Here is a 10311-nt window from a genome sequence, read left to right on the forward strand (position 1 = left end):
TTATTTTATTTTGTGTGTTTCATAGGCCTATAGCCAGCCATGGAATCGGGGCGCATAGGCTATTTACTCTTGGATGATTGACGACGAACAGCTTGTATTGACTAGTTTAATTAAGGTGTTGAACTGACGGAACAAAGTCAATCTATATCCCTTTGTTATTCATAAATCATAACGCAATTATGTCCATGGTATCACATCGGGACAAATAAAATAAAACCTTGTTTGTATTCTCCTAGGACTCGAGTGCCCTTGTCGAGACTTGCCAGTGAATGCTAAAGTGAGTAGAACTGGGCGATAAACTGCCTGAACTGATGCAAGAACAATAAATAGAAAGATAAGTTTATATCAATATGCAATGTTTTTTCAAATTATCCTTTAAACTACTACTGCTGGTTTGATGGTTGTAGCCATCAATTGTCCCATTAACAATCACCTATATTACCATACGCATTTCATTTCAAACTACACATTTCTAGTATAGGCTACTTATCGTAATGAACAATATCAGCAAAATGCCTAAAATAAATGATCGGTGTTGATATTTTTCAGTTTATCGTCCCCACTCAAGTGTAGGCTAGTGACGGGTTGTTCACGAACTAACAGCTCTTTTTGAACTGATCTTTTAGGTGAATTGGTCACTAAACCTATCCAAGTCAGCGGTTTTCAGTTGCGGCTGAACAGTTTGTGTGTTTAGCTCTGCCTGTAATGATGATTCCTGGATGATTCAGAATCCATTGAAGAGCTTGAACGATTCATTGACGAGAGATACTTACGAACTCTTAGAAACATGTCGCTGGTTTCGGGGATTCAAGCATTGCTAAGGACAACCAACCCAATCAACAAAACAAACCAAAATCAGGTTGGCCAATTGGTATCAACGATGGAACCAAACCATCCCCTAGTAAGAGGGCGCGTGTGGCGAGAGGTTTACTGATATGGATGTTGACTTGTTAAAATCCATCAATGAAAGGCTTGCTAAACTTGATATCTTGGATATATTACGAGAGGACATCAATGCAGTATGTGCCAGTCTAGAATTCAGCCAACGTCAGATTGATGATCTAAGGAAAGAGAACACGGAGCTGAAAGGTACTGTAGACTCTATTCATAGCAAGGTGGAGGTGGTGCAAAGGGAGAACAAACAAGTTAAAGAAACCTTGCTTGATGTACAGTGTCGATCAATGCGGGATAAATCTAATATTTTCAGGGATACCGGAGAATGACAACAGCAGAGGCTGTGAGGTCATAGTCCGAGACTTTATGTCAACTCAACTAAAACTGCCTACTGATGTTATGCGTAATGTCACTTTCTCCAGAGTCCATATAATAGGTAAGGCCTCTGGAAATAGGCCACGGCTATTATTGCATGTTTTGACAAATTTAAGCAAAAGGAAATGACAAAGAACATGGGCAGAGAACTCAGAAACACTGATTTTGGAATGAATGATCACTTCCCCACCGAGATCAATGAAAAGAGGAAAAAACTATATCCCATCATGAAGGAAAAGCGTTGCCTGAATCAACGAGTCTCCATGGTGATGGATAAACTTTATATCAGCGGGCAATTGTATCGGGACTCTAGAGTAACTCCCTGGTTATTTTAATTTAATGTTCAAATTAGATTTTGTCTGTTGTAGTGTATCATGACAACTTCAACTATAACGAATACATGCTCTATTGATCTTCACTTGATAAGGAAAGGGTTGCATATAGCTCAGGTTAATGTATGTAGCGTTCCTAACAAAATACATGAGGTCTTTAACTTGGTCAAGTTAAATAATATTCATATTTTGGCTTTGACCAAAACACATTTAGATGCATCTGTAAATGATGGGCAAATTAACATTCATGGATATAGTCTACTGAGAAGAGACAGGAATAGGAATGGTGGGGGTGTAGCACTGTACATTCAGAATCATATACCTTTAAAGAGGAGGGATGACCTTAATGTATGTCAAGTAGAGGCACTATGGGCTCAAGTACATCTGCCTCACCAGGCAGCCATATTGGTAGGATGTGTGTATAGACCTCCTAGCTCTAAGGTGTCCTATCTGGATGACTTATGTACTGGGATTGACCAGGCCACAGATAGCAACAGAGATGTATTTATCTTGGGTGATTTTAATATAAATTGGAAGGATCACAATAATTCGAATAGAACATAATTGATGAGATATGCCGAGAACTGTGGTTTGAAACAAATGGTTTCAAATGTCAACATACTACTAGACCATCAACTAAGTTGGGTCATCGTTCAGACACATGCATTGATCTGATTTTCTCTAATATACCATTGCAATATTTAAAAGCCAGATCAATGCCAGTGGGCTGGACAGACCATAATATTGTGACCATAACCATGAACACCAAGGTTCCAAAGAAACCCCCTAGGATTGTGGTCAAGAGAAATTAAAACATTTAATCATGAGATATTTCAAAATTATTTGGCTGCTGTACCCTGGGAGCTGATTTATCTAGAGGATGATTTAAAATCACACTACAGAATGTTTTATTGATTTGCTCACTGAGGTAATGGACCATCATGCCCCAGTAAGAAAGAGGACAGTTGGTGCTCGTCCATCTCCATGGATTGATGATGAACTGGGTGAGGCTTTTTCTCAAAGAAATATGGCAAAAGTCTTAGCAGCCAAGTCAAAATTAGAAATTGATGAACAGAATTATTCAGTTAAATTGAATCGAAGGGGGAAAAAGTTATTTTACAACAATGTTTTTATTGATTGTAAAAATGATTCTAAAAATGTATGGAACACAGTTAAGGGCTTACTTGGTACACCTATCTCATCATGCCCATCTAGTGTGGAGGTTGACGGGAGAATAATAACAAACCAGTTGATATTGCCAATCATTTTGCAGATTTTTTTTTACAAAGAAAATTAATTTACTGAGCAACAATGTAAACATACATTCTTCCAAACAAGCTATTGTCCAATGGATTGATGATCATATTATGAGCAACAAGGTCTGCCCTTTTAGTCTGCAAACGGTGTCAGTGGAGGAGGTGTTAAACCTATTGAAGTCATTACCTGATGGTAAATCTACAGGGTATGATCTTATGGACAATTTTTTACTTCGCTGTGCTGCTCCCCAGATTGCAGTTCCACTGAGATACATATTTAATTGGTCACTGGAAAAGGGGTTGTTTGCAAATGTATGGAAGCATGCGAAACTGTGTCCTATTCCGAAAGACTGCAAAGAACCCATTACTCCGGCCAATAGTCGACCAATTAGTCTACTCCCTACACTCTAAGATATTGGAGGGTATTGTGAGTAGACAAATATGGGAGTACATGGAAAATAATTATCTGATTACAGCCAATCAGCATGCTTATCGCAAAAACCATTCCACTACCACTGCATTGGTTGACATGACTGACCAGTGGCTTAATGCTATGGATAATGGCAAGTTTGTGAGTGTACTATTTTTAGATTTCAGTGCAACATTTGATTTAGTGGATCATGAAATAATTGACAAAATTAATGCATTATGGTTTTAAGGAGGTAGCATTGAATTGGGTACAGTCATATCTAACTGACAGGAAACAGTCCACCTATATCAATGGTTCATTTTCTTTCCCTCATGTGTTAAACTGTGGAATACCGCAGGGCAGCTGCCTTGGGCCACTTCTTTATTTAATATATACCAACGACGTTCCCTATGCCTTAGCTGAAACTCAAGCTACTATATTTGCAGATGATACTACAATTTATGCAGCAAGACAATCGGTTCAACAGGTACAGCAAGCTTTACAAGGAGATTTGGAGAATATCAGGGAGTGGGTTTGCCAAAACAAACGTGTTTTAAACACAAAGAAAACCAAAGTTATGTTGGTCTGTTCAACTAGGAAAAGCCCAAAACAGCATGGGATACAATTAAGTATGGGAGGAGTACTAATTGAAGAAGTGGCAGAAACCAAACTATTGGGAGTGCAGCTAGACAACTGCTTATCATGGTCGTCTCAAATAACTAATCTATGTAAAAAATATTAAAACAGCATGCATAATCAGAAGGATAGCTAAATATTTACCAGGAAAAATTATTCAGCAAATAACACAAGCATTAATTGAGAGTCAGGTGAACTACTGTTCTGTGGTCTGGGGAAATGCATCAAGTGAAGTTAGAGGCTGCAGATTGCACAGAACAAAGCAGCAAGGATTGTTTTAAGGTGGAGATATGGTTCTTCTGTTGCAGTCATGCGCAATGTTCTTGGTTGGTCATCAATTCATAAGATCATTGAAAAAAAAACATGCTTATTTTATTTCATAATATACATCATTTAAAACAGCCAAGTTCTATTCACAATTGTAATCAGTTGGTAAGAGACAGACATTCCGTAAATACTAGGAATAGATTGTCCACCATCTATGCGTTAACCAGACAGAAAAGAGAAATAGGCAAAAGAACATTTCAATTTAGAGCAATAAAGAAATTGAATAAATTAACTGAGCAAACCAGAAACTTTTCAATATATAAATTTAAACATTATTTTAAAACGATTTAAATATAATACATAGAAATGTTGTGGGACTATAGTAGATGAAGAATCAATATTTTTTAGATTGAGTATTTATTGGGTCATTATGTTAGTATATTATGTATGTTTGTAATAGTGTGTTATATGTGAAAATGTGTTCGTATTATAAATTGTATTTTAATGTTTAAGGACTCTTGGAAGATTAGTCCAAATGGGGACTAAAAGAGATCCAAATAAAATCAAAATCAAAACCTTGAGTCCTGGTCCAAGTGCTCAAGTTTGAGTAACTGGGTCCTTATTAACTCCAATTATTTACCAGGTGTGATATAGTGTAGTGGCAAGAAGGATTTAGTCAATAAATTGTTTTCTATCCATTTTCCTTTCTGTGCCTCCAAATGTTCGCATGTGTTTTGTAATGTTACCAGTTTTTAAACATTGCAAATACAAATTCCATTAATAGAGCCAACGTTATTCCTTATTCAAGATGTCAGAGGCATGTTTGTTCTACATAGTGTTAGGGTTTAACCAACTATTTGTTAGCATAACCTATATAAAATAACAGAGCAGCTATGCCACAATATTAAGTATATAAACTATAGATAATTGAATACTGCTATATGTTAGAGAAAGTGGCTCATGTGATGGTGGGTCATGTGGACATAATGATGATGCTTTAAAACAGGGTTTTGCAAGAGCTTTTTGCTGAACAACAGCAATAACAAGATAATGGGTGCAATGTAGGGGTTTTAGAGAACTGTGCATTGTGTAACAAGGTGTAGGCAGCTGACTTACTGATAGGAGGTTGTGAAACCCATCACAAGGGGAGCATGTGAGGAACAGGTAGAGTGGAGAAACAACAGTATAAGTAAATCACTGGAAATTGAGTGGTTGCTGACTCTTGAGTATACACTAAGAAGATAAGATCCAACGCCAGGCAACATGTGATGCGTCAAGAGGTTGGGACCAACCTGCACGCCAACGATAGGCTGGAGTAAGTCTAAACCACACCCAGTCTCTACTCTGACAGGCCCAGCAAGGAGTGGGAACTACGTCTGTCAAGAAGTATTTAAAGAAGAACTTGTGATGTCATTTCAGTTCTCTGTCTGCCCTGCGTGGTGTTTCAGTGAGCCCGTATATACAAACAACATACTTACCACTCAAGTGTTTGCATTAATTAAAGTACAAAGAAATCAGAAGTTACTCTGTGGTGACTATTTTGTTCCGACACCAGATTCGAATTGACGCAACCCAACAATAGTATACATTTATATCCGAACTAGAGGTCGACCGATTAATCGGAATGGCCAATTAATTAGGGCAGATTTCAAGTTTTGATAACAAAAATCGGTAATCTGCATTTTTGAACACCGATTATGGCCGATTACATTGCACTCCATGAGGAGACTACGTGGCAGGCTGACTACCAGTTATGCGAGTGCAGCAAGGAGCCAAGGTAAGGTGCTAGCTAGCATTAAACTTATCTTAACATAACCACTAGTTAACTACACATGGTTGATGATATTAGTAGTTTATCTAGCTTGTCCTGTGTTGCATATAATCGATGCGGTGCCTGTTAATTTATCATTTATCATTATAATTAAGTCTATGATTTGATAGAGCAGTCTGACTGAGCGGTGGTAGGCAGCAGCAGGCTCGTAAGCATTCATTCAAACAGCACTTTCCTGCATTTTCCAGCAGCTCGTCATTGCGCTGTTTATGACTTCATGCCCATCAACTCCCGAGATTAGGCTGGCAATACTAAAGTACCTATTAGAACAGCCAATACTCAAAGGTATATGAAATACAAATGGTTTAGAGAGAAATAGTCCTTTAACAACTACAACCTTAAAACTTCCTACCTGGGAATATTGAAGACTCATGTTAAAAGTAACCACCAGCTTTCATATGTTCTGAGCAAGGAACTTAAATGTTAGCTGTTTTACATGGCACATATTGCACTTACTTTCTTCTCCAACACTTTGTTTTTGCATTATTTAAACCAAATTGAACATGTTTCATTATTTATTTGAGATTAAATTGATGTATTATATTAAGCTAAAATAAGTGTTCATTCAGTATTGTTGTAATTGTAATTGTCATTACACACACACACACACACACACACACACACACACAAAAACGGCCGATTAATCGGTATCTGGCTATGAACTGCAGTGGGGCAAGTGCGAGGGTTGAGCAGGACTACAAATTCAAAAACATTTCTATACTCAAGGTAGAGAAAAATATAGCTAGACTGTTTTACTATTAAACTTAAAGCTGCAATATGTAACTTTGTGGGCGATCTGACCAAATTCATATGCAAGTTATATCTGACATTCTCATTGAAATAATGTGCAAAAAGCAGTAGACCTGTTAAATGTGTGGTATTTCTATACCTCCCGTGCTTAACCTGTTGGGGATAGGGGGCAGTATTTGCACGGCCGGATAAAAAAACGTACCGATTTAATCTGGTTACTACTCCTGCCCAGTAACTAGAATATGCATATATATATTGGCTTTGGATAGAAAACACCCTAAAGTTTCTAAAACTGTTTGAATGGTGTCTGTGAGTATAACAGAACTAATATGGCAGGCAAAAACCTGAGAAGATTCCTTACAGGAAGTGGCCTGTCTGACCATTCCTTGAGCTTCTTGACTCTGTTTATTGAAGACTGAGGATCTTTGCTGTAACGTGACACTTCCTACGGCTCCCATAGGCTCTCAGAAGGCGGGAAAAAGCTGAATGATGTAATTCCAGCCCCAGGCTGAAACCCATTAGCGCTTTCGGTAAGTGCTCTATCAGAGGACAATGGGCTGAGGCGCGTGCACGAGTCGACCCCATGTTTTTATTTTCTATCGTCTTTGAACCTAAACACAGATTCCCGGTCGGAATATTATCGCTTTTTTACGAGAAAAATTGAATAAAAATTGATTTTAAACAGCGGTTGACATGCTTCGAAGTACGGTAATGGAATATTTAGATTTTTTTTGTCACGAAATGCGTCGTGCGCGTCACCCTTCTTTACCATTCGGATAGTGTCTTGAACGCACGAACAAAACAGAGGATATTTGAACATAACTATGGATTATTTTGAACCAAACCAACATTTGTTATTGAAGTAGAAGTCCTGGGAGTGCATTCTGACGAAGACAGCAAAGGTAATAACATTTTTCTTATAGTAAATCTGACTTTGGTGAGTGCTAAACTTGGTGGGTGTCTAAATAGCTAGCCCTGTGATGCCGGGCTATCTACTGAGAATATTGCAAAATGTGCTTTCACCGAAAAGCTATTTTAAAATCGGACATAGCGAGTGCATAGAGGTGTTCTGTATCTATAATTCTTAAAAATAATTATGTTTTTTGTGAACGTTTATCGTGAGTAATTTAGTAAATTCACCGGAATTGAAGTAATAGCATTTCTAAGGTATTTGAATAACGCGCCACGGGATTCAACTGGCTGTTGAGTAGGTGGGACGAATTTGTCCCGCCGACCCTAGAGAGGTTAAAGTTGCACTATGCAGAAACACGGAACCCAAACGGGCGTGCATAAATTTATTTTGTCCCCCTACACCAAACGCGATCACGACAAGCAGGTTAACCTCTTACATCTAGACGTTCCGCTAGCGGAACACCTGCTCCAATATCCAATGATGGGCGTGGCGCGAAATACAAACTCCTCTAAAATCCGAAAACTTCAATTTTTCAAACATATGACTATTTTACAGCATTTTAAAGACAAGACTCTCGTTAATCTAACCACACTGTCCGATTTCAAATAGGTTTTACAGCGAAAGCAAAACATTACATTATGTCAGCAGAGTACCCAGCCAGAAATAATCAGACACCCATTTTTCAAACTAGCATATAATGTCACAAAAAACAAAACCACAGCTAAATGCAGCACTAACCTTTGATGATCTTCATCAGATGACAACCCTAGGACATTATGTTATACAATGCAAAAAATACTGCCCCCTAGCCATAACAGGTTAAAATATCAAAACAAACTCTGAACCAATGACATTAATTTGGGGACAGGTCAAAAAGCATGAAACATTTATGGCAATTTAGCTAGTTAGCTTGCACTTGCTAGCTAATTTGTCCTATTTAACTAGCTTACTGTTGCTAGCTAATTTGTCCGGGGTTAAACATTAGGTTGTTATTTTAGCTGAAATGCACAAGGTCCTCTACACCGACAATTAATCCACACACAAAAACAGTCAACTGAATCGTTTCTAGTCATCTCTCCTCCTTCCAGGCTTTTTCTTCGTTTAAATTGTATGGTGATTGGCATCTAAACTTTCATAGTATTACCACGACAACCGGCAACAGTTCCGTCTTTCATAACCAATGAGGAGATGGCACGTGGGTACCTGCTTCTATAAACCAATGAGGAGATGGGAGAGGCAGGACTTGCAGCGTGATCTGCGTCAGAAATAGGAACGACTTCTATTTTAGCCCTTGGCAACGCAGACTCTCGTTGACTCACACGAACAGTGTGGGTGTAATATTTGAATAACAGATTTCTACATTTATTTTGCAACGCTCACCTATATGAGTTTAACGTGGGTATGTCTCATTGCCAACAATAGCAACGCAGGCATTGTAACAGAACAATGGGCTGGGAATAGAACGTTCAGAAGGCGAGTTTGTGCCACGGTGCTCAATAGAACTAATAGGAGCTGGCAGGGTGAAAAATGCCCTAAAATAATGCCTGTTTTTTCGAGGTTACTACGGCATGCAGTTGGGACAGATGGTAATATTATGAAACTGAGCTCCACGGCGGATGCAATTAACTAGTTTTTATCAGAAGAAAAAGCGTTAAATGTCATGTTTCCAGCCTATTTAGAGCACTCATCTGAGTGTATGAATGTACGTGTCAGTAAACGTCGCAAAACAATGTTGCCAGCAGCACAGTTAGTCGCCAAAGCCCTGGATAACGAACTGCCTTACAAGCTCTGCTAGGGCGAGTAGAAATAGTCAGTGAGGTTCTCTCATTTGTGTAGCAGTAGCAAGCCAGCCTGTTAACTTGGGTGCTTGACTGCCGTTGAGGTCAGAACGCTCGGATCAACCGAACTCCTCTGCCAGAACGGAACGCTCTGAAGTTTACGATCGCCCAGAGCGCACTCTAGCACACCATATAGAATTTACTTACACACTTCAAGTAGCTAAATTAGCTAGCGCTGGCCAGTAACGTTAATGTTGCAACTGATATTTCACGGCACAATAATAACACCTAGTAACTAGTTAGCTAGCAATGTAGCAAACACCAGCCCAGTGAACAATATCAGTACCTAACGTTGGCTAGCAATCTACGTATGAATGATGCACAAGTCGTATACCCAAAGACACTGAGTAGCTAGCTAAACTGACACGTTTGTAAAACGACTGACAAGCTAGCATGTTAACTAATTCAGATAAACAAGGTAGCAAGTAAAATAACCATTTTTGCCGTATTTCTCGCACTGTGAAATGGATAGTTAGCCAACGAGATAAATAACGGTGAACGCTTCCTTTTCACGGCAAAAACGATGACAGGTTAACTTGAGTGCTGCTAACACACTCGGCCCAAACTTTCCCAGCAAATATAAACGCTATTTAAGACAGATCAAACAAATCATTGCGAGGGACTAACCTACGTCCTTTTGAAAATCGTCCTGTGGTGCGTCTGATCACTTGGGAATGATTTATAATCCAGTTTTGCGATTTAACGGGCAAATTTGAGAGCGTGGAAAGTCTCTTCCGGGCACTTGCGTCAAGAAAGAAAGTGAGGGAAGAATTCACAAAACAGCTTCTGTGGCGTGTATCGGCGGTTGAC

General features: G+C 38.8%; 1 protein-coding gene and 1 long non-coding RNA gene across 9 annotated transcripts in view; one reads left to right on the top strand and one right to left on the bottom strand.

Annotated features, from left to right (window-relative positions):
• The window catches only part of eif3c (eukaryotic translation initiation factor 3, subunit C), a 69778-nt gene extending 59497 nt beyond the window's left edge, over positions 1–10281 (bottom strand). For all 8 annotated transcript variants that reach the window (XM_014159288.3, XM_014159285.3, XM_014159283.3 and 5 more), the window contains exon 1: positions 10129–10281. The gene's annotated coding sequence lies outside the window, so the exon portion shown is untranslated. The remainder of the gene's footprint in view (positions 1–10128) is intronic.
• The window catches only part of LOC145862326 (uncharacterized), a 30884-nt gene continuing 25735 nt past the window's right edge, over positions 5163–10311 (top strand). The window contains exon 1 of the long non-coding RNA XR_014381686.1: positions 5163–5946. This is a non-coding gene — a long non-coding RNA (uncharacterized LOC145862326). The remainder of the gene's footprint in view (positions 5947–10311) is intronic.

The sequence above is a fragment of the Salmo salar genome, chromosome 19 (genome assembly GCF_965601325.2).
Source record: "Salmo salar chromosome 19, fSalSal1, whole genome shotgun sequence".
Classification (NCBI taxonomy): Eukaryota; Metazoa; Chordata; class Actinopteri; order Salmoniformes; family Salmonidae; genus Salmo; species Salmo salar.